A 17,787-nucleotide genomic window follows, 5' to 3' on the forward strand; every position below is an offset into this window, starting at 1 on the left:
CTCAATAGCAAAGTAATAGCAATAAAAGCAAAATATGCAGATGCTGTAAATCTGAAAACAAACACTAAAAGTACTGGAGAAACTCAGCAGGTCTGGCAGCATCAGTTGCCTGATTAGCAAGTTTGCAGATGACACTAAGATTGATGGAGTAGCAGATAGTGAAGGGGCCTGTTAGAGAATATGGCAGAATATAGATAGATTGGAGAGAGGGGCAGAGAAGTGGCAGATGGAGTTCAATCCAGGCAAATGTGAGGTGATGCATTTTGAAAGATCCAATTCAAGAGCAAATCATACAGCAAATGGATAAATCCCTGGGGAAAAATGATGTACAGAGGGATCTGGGTGTTCAGATCTGTGGAGAGAGAAACGGAATTAATTGATTGAACCTGGTGTGACTCCATTTCAGAAAAGAGTCTCTGAAGAAGGGTCAAATCAGACCTGAAATGTTAACTCTGTTTTGCTGTCTATAGCTGCTACCAGACCTGCTGAGTTTTACCAGTAATTTTTGTGTTTGTAGCAAAGTAGGAGTGTCTGATTAGCTATAGGATGGCCATAGATGAAAGGACCGTTCCCCTCACTTCCTTGTTTAGTGGTGGAAGTGAGAAACTACTTCACAACAGTGTGCATTGGCACAATGCCAGAACACTGAGGTTGTGAGTCTACTCCCAGAATGACATTTCTTCAAATGGGAATGCAGCTGACTCAGTCTTAAATGTGAAGTCTGCAGCTGCTTCTCCCCTTTAGGCCTGGTGGTATTATCATGAATCTATAAATCCAAAACCTCAGCTAATGTTCTGTTCAATTAATGAGTTCAAATCCTGCCATGATGGATGGTGGAACTGGAATTTAATAAATAATTCAATTCAGTGAAGAACTGATGACCATGCTGATTGCTGGAAAAAAAATCTTATCCTTCAGGGAAGGAAGTCTGCAAACCACCTGATCTGGCCTACAGGTGACTCCAGACCTGTAACAATGTAGTTGACTCTCATTTGCCCTCCAAAATGGCCTAGAAAGCAACTCTGTTGTTTCAGTTGTTCCAAAGTCTCAATAAAGGAATAAAACCACTTGGCATCAACCTGGGCGCTGAAAATGACAATGGCAGAAACAGCCCTGTCGATTTTGTGAAGTCCTCCTCACTATCATGTGGGGGCTGGTGCCAAAATTGGGAAAGCCGTCTCACAGATTAGTCAAGCAACAGTCTGACATAGTCATACTCATGGAATCATAAAATGTCCCAGACACCATCATCACCATCCCTGGGCAGGTCCTCTCCTCTGGCAGGACAGACCCAGCAGAGGTGATAGCAGAGTAGTATACGGTGAGGCGGAATCCTCAATGTTGACTCTGGATCCCATGAAGTCTCATGGCATCAGGTTGAATATGGGTGAGGAAACCTCCTGATGATTATCATATACCATCCTCCCTGAACTGATTGTCAGTACTCCTCCATGTTGAACAACACTTGGAGGAAGCACTGAGGGTGGTAAGAGCTAGGCATATACTCCAGATGTGGGATTTTGATGTCCATCACCAAGAGTGGCTCGGTAGCAGCACTACTGATTGAGCTGGTCAGGTCCTAAAGGACATAGCTGATACACTGGGTTTGCAGCAGGTAATGAGGGAGCCAACATGAGGGAAAAACATAAATGACCTCAAGCTGCCAACTGCCAGTGCTACTCAACATCACGGATACCAGTCTTCAGCCAATTCAATTCACTCTATGTGATATCAAGAAACTATTGGAGGCACCGGATACTGGAAAGACTATAAGCTCTGATAACATTCCAGCAATAATACTGAAAACCTATGTTCCAGAACCTGCCACAGCCCTAGCCAAGCTCTTCCAGAAAAGTTACAACACTGGCATCGCCCAACAATATGGAAAATTGCCCAGGTGTGCCCTATACACAAACAAAAATGATAAATCCAGTTCAGCCAATTGCTGCCCCAACAGTCTTCCCTTGATCATTAGTAAAGTGATAGAAGATATCATCAACAGTGCCATCAACAGCACTTGCTCAGCAATAACCTGCTTCAGTGATGCGCAGTTTGGGTTTTGCCAGGACCACTGAGCTCCTAACCTTTTTACAGCCTTGGTTTAAACATGGAAAAAAAGATGCTGAATTCTAATGATGAGGTGATAGTAACAGCCCTATGCTGAATTTGAGTTAGTGTGGCATCAAGGAACCTGAGCAAAACTGGAATCAGTGGGAATTGGGAAATCTCTTCACTGGCTGGAGTCATACCATAAGACCACAAGACATAGTAGTGGATGTAAGGCCATTTGGCCCATCGAGTCCAATCTGCCATTTAATCATGGTTGATGGGCATTTCAACTTCACTCACCCACACTCTCCCCGTAGCCTGACACATAGGAAGATGATTGTGGTTGTTGGAGGTCAGTCACCTCAGCTCCAGGATAACTCCACAGAAGTTCCTCAGGATAGTGTCCTAGACCCAACCATCTTTAGTTGCTTCATCAATGACCTTCCCTCCATCATAAGGTCAGATGTGGGGTTGTTCACTAATGATTGCACAATGCTCATCATTTATGACTCCTCAAATACAGAAGCAGTCCATGTTCAAAAGCAACAAGACTGGATAATATCCAGTTGCTGGAAAAGCGCAGCAGGTCAGGATTCCTGAAGAAGGGCTTATGCCCAGAACGCCGATACTCCTGCTACTTGGATGCTGCCTGACCTGCTGCGCTTTTCCAGCAACACTTTTTTCAGCTCTGATCTCCAGCATCTGCAGTCCTCACTTTGTCCTGGATAATATCCAGGCTTGGGCTGACAAGTCGCAAATCACACCACACAAAAACTAGACCATCTTCAATAGGAAAGAAGTGAGGACTGCGGATGCTGGAGATGAGAGTCAAAAAGTATGGTGTTGTAAAAGCACAGCAGGTCAGGCAGCATTTGAGGAGCAGGATGAAGAGCTTAAGCTTGAAACATTGTCTCTCCTGCTTCTCAGATGCTGTCTGACCGACTGTGCTTTCCCAGCACCACACTTTCTGACTCTCATCTCTATTAAGAGATAATCTAACCACCTTCCCATGGCATTCAATGGTGTTACCATCATTGACCCCCCTACTATCAACGTTCTGAGAGTTATTATTGCCCAGAATCTCTACTGGACTTGCCATAGAACCACAATGGTTACAACAGAGGGTCAAATGTTTGGAATACTGCAGTAAATAACTCATCTCCTAACTGTAGTGGTTCTGTTCGCCAAGCTGGAAGTTTTTGTTGCAAACGTTTCGTCCCCTGGCTAGGAGACAATATCAGTGCTCTGGAGCCTCCTGCGAAGCGCTTCTTTGATGTTTCTTCCGGCATTTATAGTGGTCTGTCCTTGCCGCTTCCGGGTGTCAGTTTCAGCTGTCCGCTGTAGTGATTGGTATATTGGGTCCAGGTCGATGTGTCTGTTGATGGAGTTTGTGGATGAATGCCATGCCTCTAGGAATTCCCTGGCTGTTCTCTGTCTGGCTTGCCCTATGATAGTAGTGTTTTCCCAGTCGAATTCATGTTGCTTGTTGTCTGAGTGTGTGGCTACTAGGGATAGCTGGTCGTGTCGTTTCGTGGCTAGTTGGTGTTCATGTATGCGGATTGTTAGCTGTCTTCCTGTTTGTCCTATATAGTGTTTTGTGCAGTCCTTGCATGATATTTTATAAACTACATTAGTTTTGCTCATGTTGGGTATTGGCTCCTTTGTTCTAGTAAGTTGTTGTCTGAGCGTGGCTGTTGGTTTGTGTGCCGTTATGAGTCCTAGGGGTCGCAGTAGTCTGGCTGTCAGTTCTGAAACGCTCCTGATGTATGGTAGTGTGGCTAGTCCTTTTGGTTGTGGCATGTCCTCGTTCCGTGGTTTATCTCTTAGGCATCTGTTGATAAAGTTGCGCGGGTATCCGTTTTTGGCGAATACCTTGTATAGGTGTTCCTCTTCCTCTTTTCGCAGTTCTGGTGTACTGCAGTGTGTTGTAGCTCTTTTGAATAGTGTCCTGATGCAGCTTCGTTTGTGAGTGTTGGGGTGGTTACTTTCATAGTTTAGGACTTGGTCTGTGTGTGTTGTTTTCCTGTGTACCCTTGTGGTGAATTCTCCGTTCGGTGTTCTCTGTACTATCACGTCTAGGAATGGGAGTTGGCTATCCTTTTCTACTTCTCTGGTGAATCGGATTCCTGTGAGTGTGGCGTTGATGATCCGATGTGTTTTTTCTATTTCCGTGTTTTTGATGATTACGAAAGTGTCATCGACATATCTGACCCAGAGTTTGGGTTGAATTTGTGGTAGGGCTGTTTGTTCTAACCTTTGCATAACTGCCTCTGCTATGAGTCCCGAGATTGGTAATCCCATGGGTGTTCCGTTGATTTGTTCGTATATCTGATTGTTGAATGTAAAGTGTGTAGTGAGGCATAAGTCCAGTAGTTTAAGTATGCCGTCTTTGTTGATAGGTTCCTCCTCCTGGTTTCTGTTATGCATGTCCAGTAGGTTGGCTATTGTTTCTCTGGCTAGGGTTTTGTCAATCGAAGTGAACAGTGCCGTCACGTCGAATGAGATCATGGTTTCTTCTTTGTCTATGTGTGTATTCCTGATGGCGTCCAAGAATTCCTGTGTTGATTGTATGGAGTGTTTGGATCCGCTGACCAGGTGTTTCAGTTTCTGTTGTAGTTCTTTGGCCAGTTTGTGTGCTGGTGTCCCTGGTAGTGATACTTCATTCGACGTGACTTTATCAACAGATGCCTAAGAGATAAACCACGGAACGAGGACATGCCACTACCAAAAGGACTAGCCACACTACCATACATCAGGAGCGTTTCAGAACTGACAGCCAGACTACTGCGACCCCTAGGACTCATAACGGCACACAAACCAACAGCCACGCTCAGACAACAATTTACTAGAACAAAGGAGCCAATACCCAACATGAGCAAAACTAATGTAGTTTATAAAATATCATGCAAGGACTGCACAAAACACTATATAGGACAAACAGGAAGACAGCTAACAATCCGCATACATGAACACCAACTAGCCACGAAACGACACGACCAGCTATCCGTAGTAGCCACACACTCAGACAACAAGCAACATGAATTCGACTGGGAAAACACTACTATCATAGGGCAAGCCAGACAGAGATCAGCCAGGGAATTCCTAGAGGCATGGCATTCATCCACAAACTCCATCAACAGACACATCGACCTGGACCCAATATACCAATCACTACAGCGGACAGCTGAAACTGACACCCGGAAGCGGCAAGGACAGACCACTATAAATGCCGGAAGAAACATCAAAGAAGCGCTTCGCAGGAGGCTCCAGAGCACTGATGATGTCTCCTAGCCAGGGGACGAAATGTTTGCAACAAAAACTTCCAGCTCGGCGAACAGAACCACTACAACAAGCACCCGAGCTACAAATCTTCGCACAAACTTTGATCATCTCCTAACTCCTCTCTAAGCCTATTCATCATTTACATGGCACATGCGGAGGAATATTCCTCACATGCTTGAATGAAAGTAGCTCCAACAATGCTCAGAAAATGTGACATCTCTGAAACAAAGCAGCCCACTTGATTGACACCACATCCACAGGTATCCACTCCCTCTATGGTGTCACTCAGTAGCAGCAGTATGTATTATCTACAAGATTCACTGCAGAAATTTGCCAAAGATCCTGAGTCATCAACTTCCAAACCCAGGACTAATTCTAGCTAGAAGGACAAGGGTAGCAGATAGAAGGGAACACCACCACCTGCAGGTTCCCATTCACATTCTGGCTTGGATTAGTTTTTGACGTTCCTTCACTGTTGATGGGTTAAAATCCTAGAATTCTCTCTCTAATGATATTGTGGGTCCAACTACAGCACTTAGACTGCAGTGGTTCAAGAAGGCAGCTCACCACCACTTTCTCAAGGGCAACTAGGAACGGGCAATGAATGATGACCAGTCAGTGATGCCTGCACCACACGTATGAATAAAACAAAATCAGTTGAAACGCCACCTCAGGACTGGAGACTCGTCACTTCAGCATGTTCAAATCCGATAACAGATCGGTGTCTGGCAGTAATGTGCATGGGCTGCAAAGTTATTTTGCACATACTGTTCCACTCCAGTTTCTTCAGAATTGTAATGAGCTTCTTCCTAGAATGGGCAACCTTTTAAACTATTTTTAATCTTCATTTACAGCTGAGTAGTCAGTAGCAAAGTAGTAGGGAGTGATTAACTGTAGAATGATCAGAGATTAATGAACCATTGTCCTCACTCCTCTTGTTGTTATCAAAGGTGTGATACATTTTTCACACTTTCTGGTCACAAAGCTAATAGATGTCATGCTTTTCTGCACAGCTGCTTTATTTGGCTACAATTGCTTTGGTTACGTTTAGTGAAGAGCAAACGGGAAAGTGAGGGGAGAGAAAAAAGTGAAAACTTGCTGTTTTTGCATAAACTTAGAAGGAATCACATGATCAGATGTAGCAAAATATTCAAAATTGATCCTTACAAACTGGCATAGATAGGGTGGGTAGTCCGAGGCTTTTCTCCAATTTGGAAAGGTCAACTATAAGAGGGCACAGGTTCAAGGTGAGAGGGGGAAAGATTGGGGAGAAGTGCAGGGCAAGTATTTCACACAGAGGGTGCCTGGAACACACTGCCAGTGGCAGAAGCAGGCACGCTGGCAGTATTTGGGGCATTTCTTGATCGACACATGAACGTGAGGCATACAGAGGGATTGATATAAGTAATGGGTCTAAATAAGGACTGGGAACCTGTGCAGGCTTGGTGGGTCAAAGGGCCCGTTCCTGTGCTGTACTGTACAATTTCCTTTTCTCCTCTCAGTACTCAGTTTCACAACTATCCCATTTCCCTTACACTATCCATGTAAAAGTACAAAGTTAAAAATCACACAACACCAGGTTATAGTCCAACAGGTTTAATTGAATGCTCACTAGCTTTCGGAGCGATGCTCCTTCATCAGGTGATTGTGGAGGGCTCGATCGTAACACAGAATTTATAGCAAAAATTTGCAGTGAGATGTAACTGAAATTATACATTGAAAAGTTGATTGTCTGTTAAGCCTGTTAAATCTGTTAAATATGTAAAAGTACTTGAAGTAGGGGGTCAGTGGATAGTGATCAGAAGCATAGACTGATCATAGCATCAAAATTTAATAGATGTCCCAGCAATATAAGTATCTCACATAACATCCATTTTTTGAAAAATACATCTCACGCTTCCAGTGCACACAAATTGGAAATTTCGTGGCTTCAAAGAAATGCAAATGAAGTTAAAATCTTTTAGTTTTATTTAAACTTGAATGAGAAGTGAAGAAGTGTGAGGCTGGTTGAAACATGGGTAAGGGGAACAGTGGGAGTCTAGTTCCAATAAAGCAGTGTTGCAGAGATCTAGATAACTAAATATACCTGCAGGTTTACAATTATAACAGCCTGGATATTTTCATATAAATAAAGGATTGGATGGAAATCTGGAGTCAGTGTAGATGTTGCAAAACTAACAACTGCAATTTATAACTAGGTTAACAACTTTAATGTAGTAAAGCATCTGGTGTCACTTCTCACAAGAGAGACCTTATGTACATTTGGCCCAAGACGATTTCAGCTGTGATCTCACTAGTATCTTCTATAGTTTTAGCAAGACCTCATTATTATTATACTCAATTTTCCTGTGAAATAAAAGCCAGCTCTTCATTTGCTTTCATAAAGTCATAGAGTACAGAAGCAGACCCTTTGGCCCAACCCATCTGGGCCCCAGCTATGCCTGCCTCTTCGTAGGATATGTGGAACAGTCCATCTTCCGCAGCCCCACTGGCACCACCCCCCACCTTTTCCTCCGCTACATCGATGACTGTATCGGCGCTGCCTCGTGCTCCCATGAGGAAGTTGAACAGTTCATCCAATTTACCAACACTTTCCACCCCGACCTCAAATTTACCTGGACTGTCTCAGACTCCTCCCTCCCCTTCCTGGATCTTTCCTTTTCTATCTCGGGTGACCAAATCTACACAGACGTTTACTATAAACTGACCGACTCCCACAGCTACCTAGACTACACCTCCTCTCACCCCGCCCCCTGTAGAAATGCCATCCCATATTCCCAATTCCTTCGTCTCTGCCGCATCTGCTCCCAAGAGGTCCAGTTTCAATACTGTACAACCCAGATGGCCTCCTTCTTCAAAGACCGCAATTTGCCCCCAGAAGTGATCGATGATGCCCTCTCCTCCATTTCCCACTCCCCTTCCCACTCCACCAAGCACATACAGGTCCTTGGACTCCTCCATCTCCTCCATTTCCCGCTCCTCCGCCCTTGAGCCCCGTCCCTCCAATTGCCACCAGGACAGAACCCCAATGGTCCTCACCTACCACCCCACCAACATCTACATACATCGTATAATCTGTCGTCATTTCCGCCACCTCCAAACGGACCCCACCACCAGAGATATATTTCCCTCCCCTCCCCTATCAGCGTTCTGAAAAGACTACTCCCTCTGTGACTCCCTCATCAGGTCCACACCCCCCCACCAGCCCAACCTCCACTCCTGGCACCTACCCCTGCAACCGCAAGAAATGCAAAACTTGCGCCCACACCTCCCCCCTTACTTTCCTCCAAGGCCCAAAGGGATCCTTCCATATCCACCACAAATTCACCTGCACCTCCACACACATCATTTACTGCATCCGCTGCACCCGATGTGGCCTCCTCTATATTGGGGAGACAGGCCGCCTACTTGCGGAACATTTCAGAGAACACCTCTGGGACACCCGGACCAACCAACCCAACCACCCCGTGGCTCAACACTTCAACTCCCCCTCCCACTCCACCAAGGACGTGCAGGTCCTTGGACTCCTCCATCGTCAGACCATAGCAACATGATGCTGGAGGAAGAGCGTCTCATCTTCCACCTGGGAACCCTCCAACCACAAGGGATGAACTCAGATTTCTCCAGTTTCCTCATTTCCCCTCCCCCCACCTTGTCTCAGTCTAACCCCTCGAACTCAGCACCGCCTTCCTAACCTGCAATCTTCTTCCAGGCCTCTCCGATCCCACCCCCACTCCGGCCTATCACCCTCACCTTGACCTCCTTCCACCTATCGCATTTCCAACACCCCTCTCCCAAGTCCCTCCTCCCTACCTTTTATCTTAGCCTGCTGGACACACTTTCCTCATTCCTGAAGAAGGGCTCATGCCTGAAACGTCGACTCTCCTGCTCCTTGGATGCTGCCTGACCTGCTGAGCTTTTCCAGCAACACATTTTCAGCTCTGATCTCCAGCATCTGCAGTCCTCACTTTTTCCAACCCATCTGTGTCTATCTGTTATCCCAATCTGACCTCGTTAGCAATTGGCCCATCTCCCCCAAACCCTTCGTATTCGTATACCCATCCAAAAACATTTTAATTGCTGTAATTGTACAAACCTCCACCACTTCCTCTGGCAGCTCATTCCATACCTTCTGCATGGAAAAATTACCCTTCTGGTCTTTTTTAAACATTTCCCCTCTCACCTTAAACCTATATTCTCTTATTTTGGACTCACGCCACCCTAGGGTAAAGACCTTGGCTATCCATGCCCCTCACGATTTCATAGACTTCTATGAAGTGATCCATCAGACTCTTTCAAGTTTCACAGCAGGGAGACTAGAAATGAACACTGTATTCTAAAAGAGCCTCACCTGTACAGCCAAAATGTGACATCCCAACTTCTATATTCAATGCTGAACTGGCACCAGTGCCCTATGAAATGGAACCCATTCTACTTACACAAATGTTTGAGCCATACATTTAACTTTTTTACCCTATGCCAGTTTGCCCTTGGTTCAGGTAGTAAGGCAAAGGTTTTACTTTTCTATTTGGCTCTCAATTGTTTAAGTCCGTTCAGCAGAATCTCCTCTCTAGTCCTATCAATGTCATTGGTACCAATATGGATGATAACTAGATCCCTCTGCTCTCATTCCAAGTTCCATTCCAGCCCTGAAGAGATCACCTTAACCCGGATAATTTAACGCAGAGCTTTGGAAAATAGCGAAGTCAAGCTTCAAGGTTGTAAGGGCTGCTCAGATTTCAAAGTGCAGTTAGGCATGGGGAACTCCTGCATGGAAATGTCTGAACAAAAACTGAAAAAGGTGCAAGAGAAGGCATGTGACATTTATTAACAGGAAGAAAGGTCATCACCCATGTTCAGTAAAGTGTTACAGAGACTCTCGTACTTACGAAGAAGTGAAAGCAACAAGTCCTCTGAAAATACATGGAGGATAAATTCCTCTCCCAACAGGAAACCAATCCTCCTCCAAGAGAAAGCCAATTCTCTCCTGACAGGAAAAATATCTTCTCCCAACAGGAAATGAATCCTCCCTCAACAGGAAACCAATCTTCCCCGACAGGAAACTAACTGTCCCCCAACAGGAAACCAATCCTCCCTCGTCAAGAAGCCAAGCCTCCCCTGACAGGAAACCAATCTTCCCCAACAGGAAACCAACTCTCCCCCAACAGGAAACCAATCCTCCCTCGTCAAGAAGCCAATCCTCCCCTGACAGGAAACTAACTCTCTCCCAACAAGAAAACAATCCCCCCTTGACAAGAAACCAACCGTCCCCTGACAGGAAACCAATCCCACATTAATAGGAAAACAATCCTCTCCTGACCAGAATCTAGTCTGGCCAGTTTTATAGACAGCCATAAGAGCAAAGAGAATTCCTGTCTGTTCTAATATGACGCGATAGTTCTGTTCTCGTGCGATCCTGAGTTATAAGCAAATCGCACAATAGTAGCACCATTTAAATCAATGGGACAGGAATCACGTTATAGCTCATACAGGTAAGGAAAGTTTGTGTTATACAAATAATGGTCTAAATTTTTCAGTCATGTTATAACTTCACATTGAAGAAACACACATTATACCAGAACTGACTGTACTAAGGTAGGACTGCAGCAACAACTCTGAAAATGTAACCCAGCCTCCAGCAGTTTATGTGAGTCCCAGCTGTAGGGATATACAGTGGTAGGATGAGCTCTTCCTGAGGGATGACCACAGCAAGAATTCAATGACCTTGATGATATACTCCCAGGAGAATGAATTGATAAGTGTTATGGGTTATATATAGATGATAAAACGGGGTGTGGTAAAAGAACTTCTGGCAAGATTTACAGGGATTACTGGAGTTGTAGCTCCTGTTGCATTGACTCCACTATTTCCATGGATGTCACATGCAGACTGTGGGGACAATGAATTCTGCTCTAGGTTTCAGAAGGGGCTGATGTATCAGCACCAGTTCCGAACATCCTAGGAATTGTGTCTGAGCAAATGTAGTTGTACTTATTGCTATCATGCCACAAAAACTTCTCGTTATCTAAGAATATCAGTCTATGGTAGTGTGTCTTCTCTCGCTAATTACATATGGGTCCAAGACAAACTGACAGCAAAATACCTCGAGGAACAATGGGAGAGATGGCAAATATCACAAAGTAGCACGAGTGATTATCTGGGAAAATACCACATGGTTGATGTCACTCTCACCACAAGTTGAAGAAATATAGACCGTTCAGACAAGAAGGTATCTCAAGCAAACTTTTTCTTATCATTACCATGTGAAGAAGACAGATGTCTGTCCACTACTGAAATGTCATACAGGTAGAAACAGATAGTGGAAGCAATAAAAAGGCCAGTTCAACACTTGAAGTGCAAATCTTCATTTAGAAGCTGGCAACAGGACAAGAATATGAGCTAAAAAAAAAGAGAGCAAAGGCAGCCATACTTAGAAAATAGAAGGCCTCAATCAAAGAGACTCTGTAATGAGCAACTGAAAGCTTCAGGAGTTAAAGTTAGACATCTCCAAAAGGAAAAGGAATAACCTGAGTCCACCAGCGCCACAGAAGTGGAAAGGCCTCAGAATTTAATCTGAAGGCAAGCAAATATTGTTAAAGAGCTCACACCTATCACCTTCAGAATACTTGCTCCATTTAATGAGATGTCTCCATTGGAGAAGATACTTGAAGCATTCTTGAGGGAACCAACTAGTTGAGTTGGATAAAAGGAATTGAACTCATCCATATCAAATGACGTTCTATTGATTGTGTGTCTGTTACAGGAGTGAGTATTAATATTGTGTCAGACAAATGGCCTTGGATGAAGGAACTGAAGCTGCAAGGTAAGATTCATCACACAGATGGAATGGCTGTCGGAAGATTGGGAATACTAAAAGGTACACCACGATGTAACACACAAAAAATGAATTGAAAATGTGCAAGCTGTTCACAATCAACCAACTTCACCCTTGAGCATGTGTGCATGTCTCAACCTCAATGTCTCAGAGGAGCTGAAAGGATTCATGACCTAGACACCCAGAAGCAAGCATCTGTCCATGCTGGTTCATGAACAAACTATTCTTGATTAACTTCTCAGGAGACAACCTTGCAGTTTCATTGAGTCTCCCAGATGCATAGTGGAGCCCAAGTAGAAAGAGGACTCAAGTGGGATTACTTATAGTAGCATAAGCAAGTTGTTAATACTGTCAACATACAGGAAGTCATAGACATCACAGGACTAGTGGAAGGGTTCAATCCTCTGTTTTTCATAACAGAACAATCAATGCCAGTAGCTGAGATGCTGCTGAGCTACTCTCTATCTTTCAGTAACATAAAACAGATTTCTTCACCAGTCAAACAACTACAATGGGTGACTGAAGACATCAGCCTGATCAATAAGTCAAGCGGGAAAAGAAAAACTGCATGTAACTATGTAGCAGCCAGACACATGCCAACAAATCCAGCACATGGTCAAGAAAAGGTAACTGCATGGTCTAAGCAGTCAGGTTGCTGCAAAAAAGATATGCCTTCTTCCAGTTAGAACATGACCACCTGTACCCAAAATCTAGTATACTAAAAGAAAGGAAGTATTTATTTCAACAGAGCAGCTACATTTAAGGAGGTCAATTGCCTTTCAGAAAAGGTCATGGAAGATAAATGATGCGAATGACATCATTCACAAAGGATATCTGAGGGATAAAAGATCTTCCAGTGGAGGAAAGATCCACAAATCAGAACCTTGGTCAATAATCCTCAAGCAAAAGACCTTCCATTATTCTAGTCCAAAGGGACTTTCTGAGGAAAGTGTAAAACATCAGACCACCTGCATCAGAGATTTAAGGGAAGATGTAGCAGTAGTAAAACAGACATGGCTCTATACATAATTGTATAATGGGTTAGTCAGGGGGATAAATGCTTGGGGATGGGAATGTATAAGATAATAGTCTGAAGGGGTTAATGTACATGTTATGTGATGCTCAAAGCTTTATGCTGATGTTAAACGCAGTCTGAGAGTGGAGACAAGGTGTTCTATCTGAGTTTATAGAGGGAACGGATGAATCTGCACCAGTTCTTAAATGTTCTCGTAGTTATACAAAACTAAATGAAATTGCACGTGTTGCGATCATGCTTCCTCTTTAGATAATTTATTATGGTGTAACTTCTGCTGCTAACCTCCAGGGAGTGAATCCTGCATTAACAGCTGGCACAGGGAGCGGGTCCTAGAGCAGTGGCGGGAGGGTGGGGGGAGTGATCCCAGAGCAGCAGCAGGATATGGGGGGAGTGAGTCCCTGAGAGGCATCAGGGAGTGGGGGGAGTGTGTCCCAGAGCAGCAGCAGGGTGAGGGGGGGGGAGTGAGTCACAGAGCAGCAGCAGCAGGGGGTGGGGGGAGTGCGAGTTGCAGAGCAGCTGCAGGGGTGGGGGGGGAAGTGAGTCCCAGAGCAGCATTGGGGGTGGGGCGGGAGTGTGGGGGGTGTGTGGGGGGAGTGAATCACAGACCAGCAGCAGGTGGTGGGGGAAATGAGTCCCAAAGCAGCAGCAGGGGTTGGGGGCAGTGAGTTGCAGAGCAGCGGGGGGGGGGGGAGGGAGTCCCAGAGCAGCATTGGGGGTGGGGGGGGGTGTGTGGGGGGAGTGAATCACTGACCAGCAGCAGGTGGTGGGGGGAATGAGTCCCACAGCAGCAGCTGGGGGTGGGGGGAGTGAGTCGCAGAGCAGCTGCAGGGGGTGGGGGGAATAATTCCCAAAGCAGCAGGGGTGGGGGTGGGGGAGTGCGTCCCAGAACAGCTGCTGGGGATGGGGGGAGTGAGTCCCAGAGCAGCAGCAGGGGGTGGGGGGAATAATTCCCAAAGCAGCAGGGGTGGGGGTGGGGGAGTGCGTCCCAGAACAGCTGCTGGGGATGGGGGGAGTGAGTCCCAGAGCAGCAGCAGGGGGTGGGGGGAGTGAGTCACAGAGCAGCAGCAGGGGATGGGGGGAATGAGTCCCAGAGCAGCAGCGGGGGTGGGGGGAATGAGTCCCAGAGCAGCAGCGGGGGTGGGGGGGGGGTGGGGGGGGGTGCGGGGAGTGAGTCACAGAGCAGTAGCAGGGGGTGAGTGTGAGTCCTGGTCCCTGTGCTGAGCTGCTGCAATGTAATGTTTATTTGAAATTTTTAAAAATCTGACTGTAATTTCCATCCTTTAACTTGGTCTTATTTCTAATTTATCCCGTAAACATTGCAACTCCATTTTTATTTATTCCTGGTTTGTATCTAAGATTTGTACCAACGTACTCGTACCTGAGATGGCACCATAAAAGGTACATTACAAAGCTTTTCACAGTTCTCCTGTATTTGAGTGCATGTGACAACAAAGGATATTCTACTATTCCAGTCACCAGATAGACCCAAGACAAAGCAAAGACAAAGGAGGATTGGAGGCAGGGAACAACCTCAAATGTCCCTTACCCAGTGCCACATACTGTACTGGTAGAGGTAGCAAATACCACAGGATGCCAGGGGCTCAATGTAAAGTGATCTCCCTTACCATCCTTGGCAGCTCATTATGTTCAGTGAGGAATGCTGCTGTTCAGCGATAAGATCATCTTACCATAACATTCCTCTACCCATGACATATTTTCTTTTTCTTTCATGATTTACCTGAGGGCTGCTCCACAGTTTATAATGTAAACACCTTTTTCATTATGTGGAGAAGCTGGTGTTGGACTGGGGTGGAAAAGTGAAAAATCACACAGCACCAGGTTATAAGTCCAACAGGTTTATTTGGAAGCACTAGCTTTTGTAGCTACCTGATAAAGGAGCAGTGTTCCGAAAGCTGGTGCTTCTAAATAAAACTATTGGACTCTTACCCGATGTTGCGAGATTTTTAACCTTTTTCATTGCAATTCTACTTGGATACACTCAAACGATATGTGCAGTTTTGCCGGTGTCCATTAAATAAACATCGAAACTTGTCTATCGGATCTACCTGCTCAACCAAGGAATTAATTCCATATTTTCTAGACCCATGTCACTATTACATTAAGAGGAGGCAATTTTTATCTACTTTGGAAAATGTCTGCTGCTATCAGATTTAAACTGACTTTTCATATGTTTAAATTTATGATCTCCAGTCCCACTTTCCTGAATCATTTTGTTCTGATGTGACTCAAACCAGATTTTTGTAAACCGTTTAATGTTTGATGCGATTCACTAAGTTTATCCTTGGTGGTCTCATCTCTCCAGGATGTCGAGTTTGGGCGTATATTCTTTTAGCCAATACTTCCCCATTGACATGGGATGTGAAATAAAGCTATTGCAGGCTGCTGTAGTCAGTGTCAATATACCTGGGTGAATGTGGCTGCTGTTTGTGAGAGAAGCTCAGGGTAGGAATGAAAATCTGGGATTATGACAGTGTTAATAAGTGTTGATACTTTACGCTGGCGTTGGCTGGAATAACAAAATGAAAGAGACAAACGTAAATATCTCAATTATCTCACAATAAATTGCACCTCTTCAATCCACATCAAAGATTTTGTATTTTCTTAAGCTTTTGCACACTCAACTTCCAGCTGGAGAAGTGAGGAAACAGTGGTGGCAAAATTGGGTTTCAGCACCAAGGCAAGACAGATGATAGCCAATCAATAGATATTTTACATCCTACCCCAGGAATAGATTAGCCAGTAGGAGCGTATTGAGTGAGGGGGTCTGGGTATGGGAGATGTGGCTGGAGAATCATTGGCTTTCAGCTCCTCTGAGGAGAGGATCCTGATCCAGACCTCCCTGAGGATGCTGAGCGACTGTGTCCAAGTCCCTGGGACTGATATTGGAGGCTTCACCCTACTTAGTGTGCCAGAACGTTCTGGCTATTTCTCTTGATTTAAGTCAGGACTACTCCATTTGACTTTGAGGCATGGTCATTTGGGAGATTCACATGCAGTGGGTTTGCTGCGTCCACATGGTGCCGCACAGCAGTAGGTATGCTCTTTTGGCGGATGATAATGACAACCAATGACAAGCTTTTTGGCTTTGAGTCGGAGGTAGAAGACAAGCCAAGGTGGGAACACTGTGAGTCTGTTAGCTTTAGCTGAATGAGGCAAAATGTTGAAATTTAAGGCAAGCAAGCCATGAGCATCCAGGTCAGGGCTAAATGAGGGAGTGCTAAGGAAGTGACTGAGCAGCTCTGAGATGGCGGCCACTGTAGTCGATACTAAATAAATACCAAAAGAACTGAGGATGCTGTGAATCAGAAACAAAAAACAGAAGTTGCTGGAAGAGCTCAGCAGGCCTGGCAGTATCTGTGAAGAGAAATGAAAGTTCACATTTTGGGTCTGGTGCCCCTTCCTTTTAGGTGTTGGGTGCTCCAGAAATACGGCATTAAAATGCAAAAGTGTTCTATAAGTGGGTCGGAGATGCCCCTTGATGGAGCAAAGATGCTGGCATGTGCCAGGCGCCAACAGTTGTGGATGTGAGCTGTGTGTGGCTGCAGCTCATGGAGCATGTCAAATGTGACTAGGGTTTAAGATGGAGGTTCAGGTAACGACTTAGAATCCAGCAAGTGGCAAGCTGGAGTTGCCAGGTAACCACTTAGACTTTCACATTGGGAGTGATAAGTGTCTACTTTCCATGCAGGTGGACTGCATATTACTGAGGCAAAATGTGGTGATAATGCGCGATAATCCCCATTAATAGGCTCCAGCTCCTTACAAGGATGTTACTGGGGTTGAGCTATAGACTGGGCTTTCTTCCCAGGGTCGCAGGCTGAGGGCTGACATTATAGAGGTTTATAAAATCATGAGGGGCATGGATAGCGTAAATAGACAAAGTATTTTCCCTGGGTTAGGAGAGTCCAGAACCAGAGGGTATACATTTGGACTGAGAAGGGAAAAGTTTAAAAGGGACCTAAGGGGCAACATTTTCACACAGAGGGTGGTGCGTATATGGAATGAGCTGCCAGATAAAGTGGTGGAGGCTGGTACAAATACAACATTTAAAAGGTACCTAGATGAATATATGAATAGGAAGTGTTTACAGGGATATGGATCAAGTGCTGACAAATGTGACTATTAGGTTAGGGATATCTGATCAGCATGGATGAGTTGGACTGAAGGGTCTGTTTCCATGCTGGACATCCCTATGATTCTAAGTGAAAAACCTGCCTTGATATCCAGAGGTTAGTTTGAAAAATTCATCTCCTGCCATTGAGAAAGGCCTCACTTGACTACTCCAACATATTTAGCCATAGTCTATATCATTCAGGCCCTCAGAAGATTCTGTCCATTATATTTGCTTTTATCACAACTACTGATCTTGTCTCATCTTTTCATATTAGATTAGATTAGATTACTTACAGTGTGGAAACAGGCTCTTCGGCCCAACAAATCCACACCAACCCGCCGAAGCGCACCCACCCAGACCCATTCTCCTACACCTAACACTACGGGCAATTTAACATGGCCAATTCACCTGCACAGTTTTGGACTGTGGGAGGAAACCGGAGCACCCGGA

The sequence above is a fragment of the Hemiscyllium ocellatum genome, chromosome 37 (assembly GCF_020745735.1).
Source record: "Hemiscyllium ocellatum isolate sHemOce1 chromosome 37, sHemOce1.pat.X.cur, whole genome shotgun sequence".
NCBI classification, from domain to species: Eukaryota; Metazoa; Chordata; class Chondrichthyes; order Orectolobiformes; family Hemiscylliidae; genus Hemiscyllium; species Hemiscyllium ocellatum.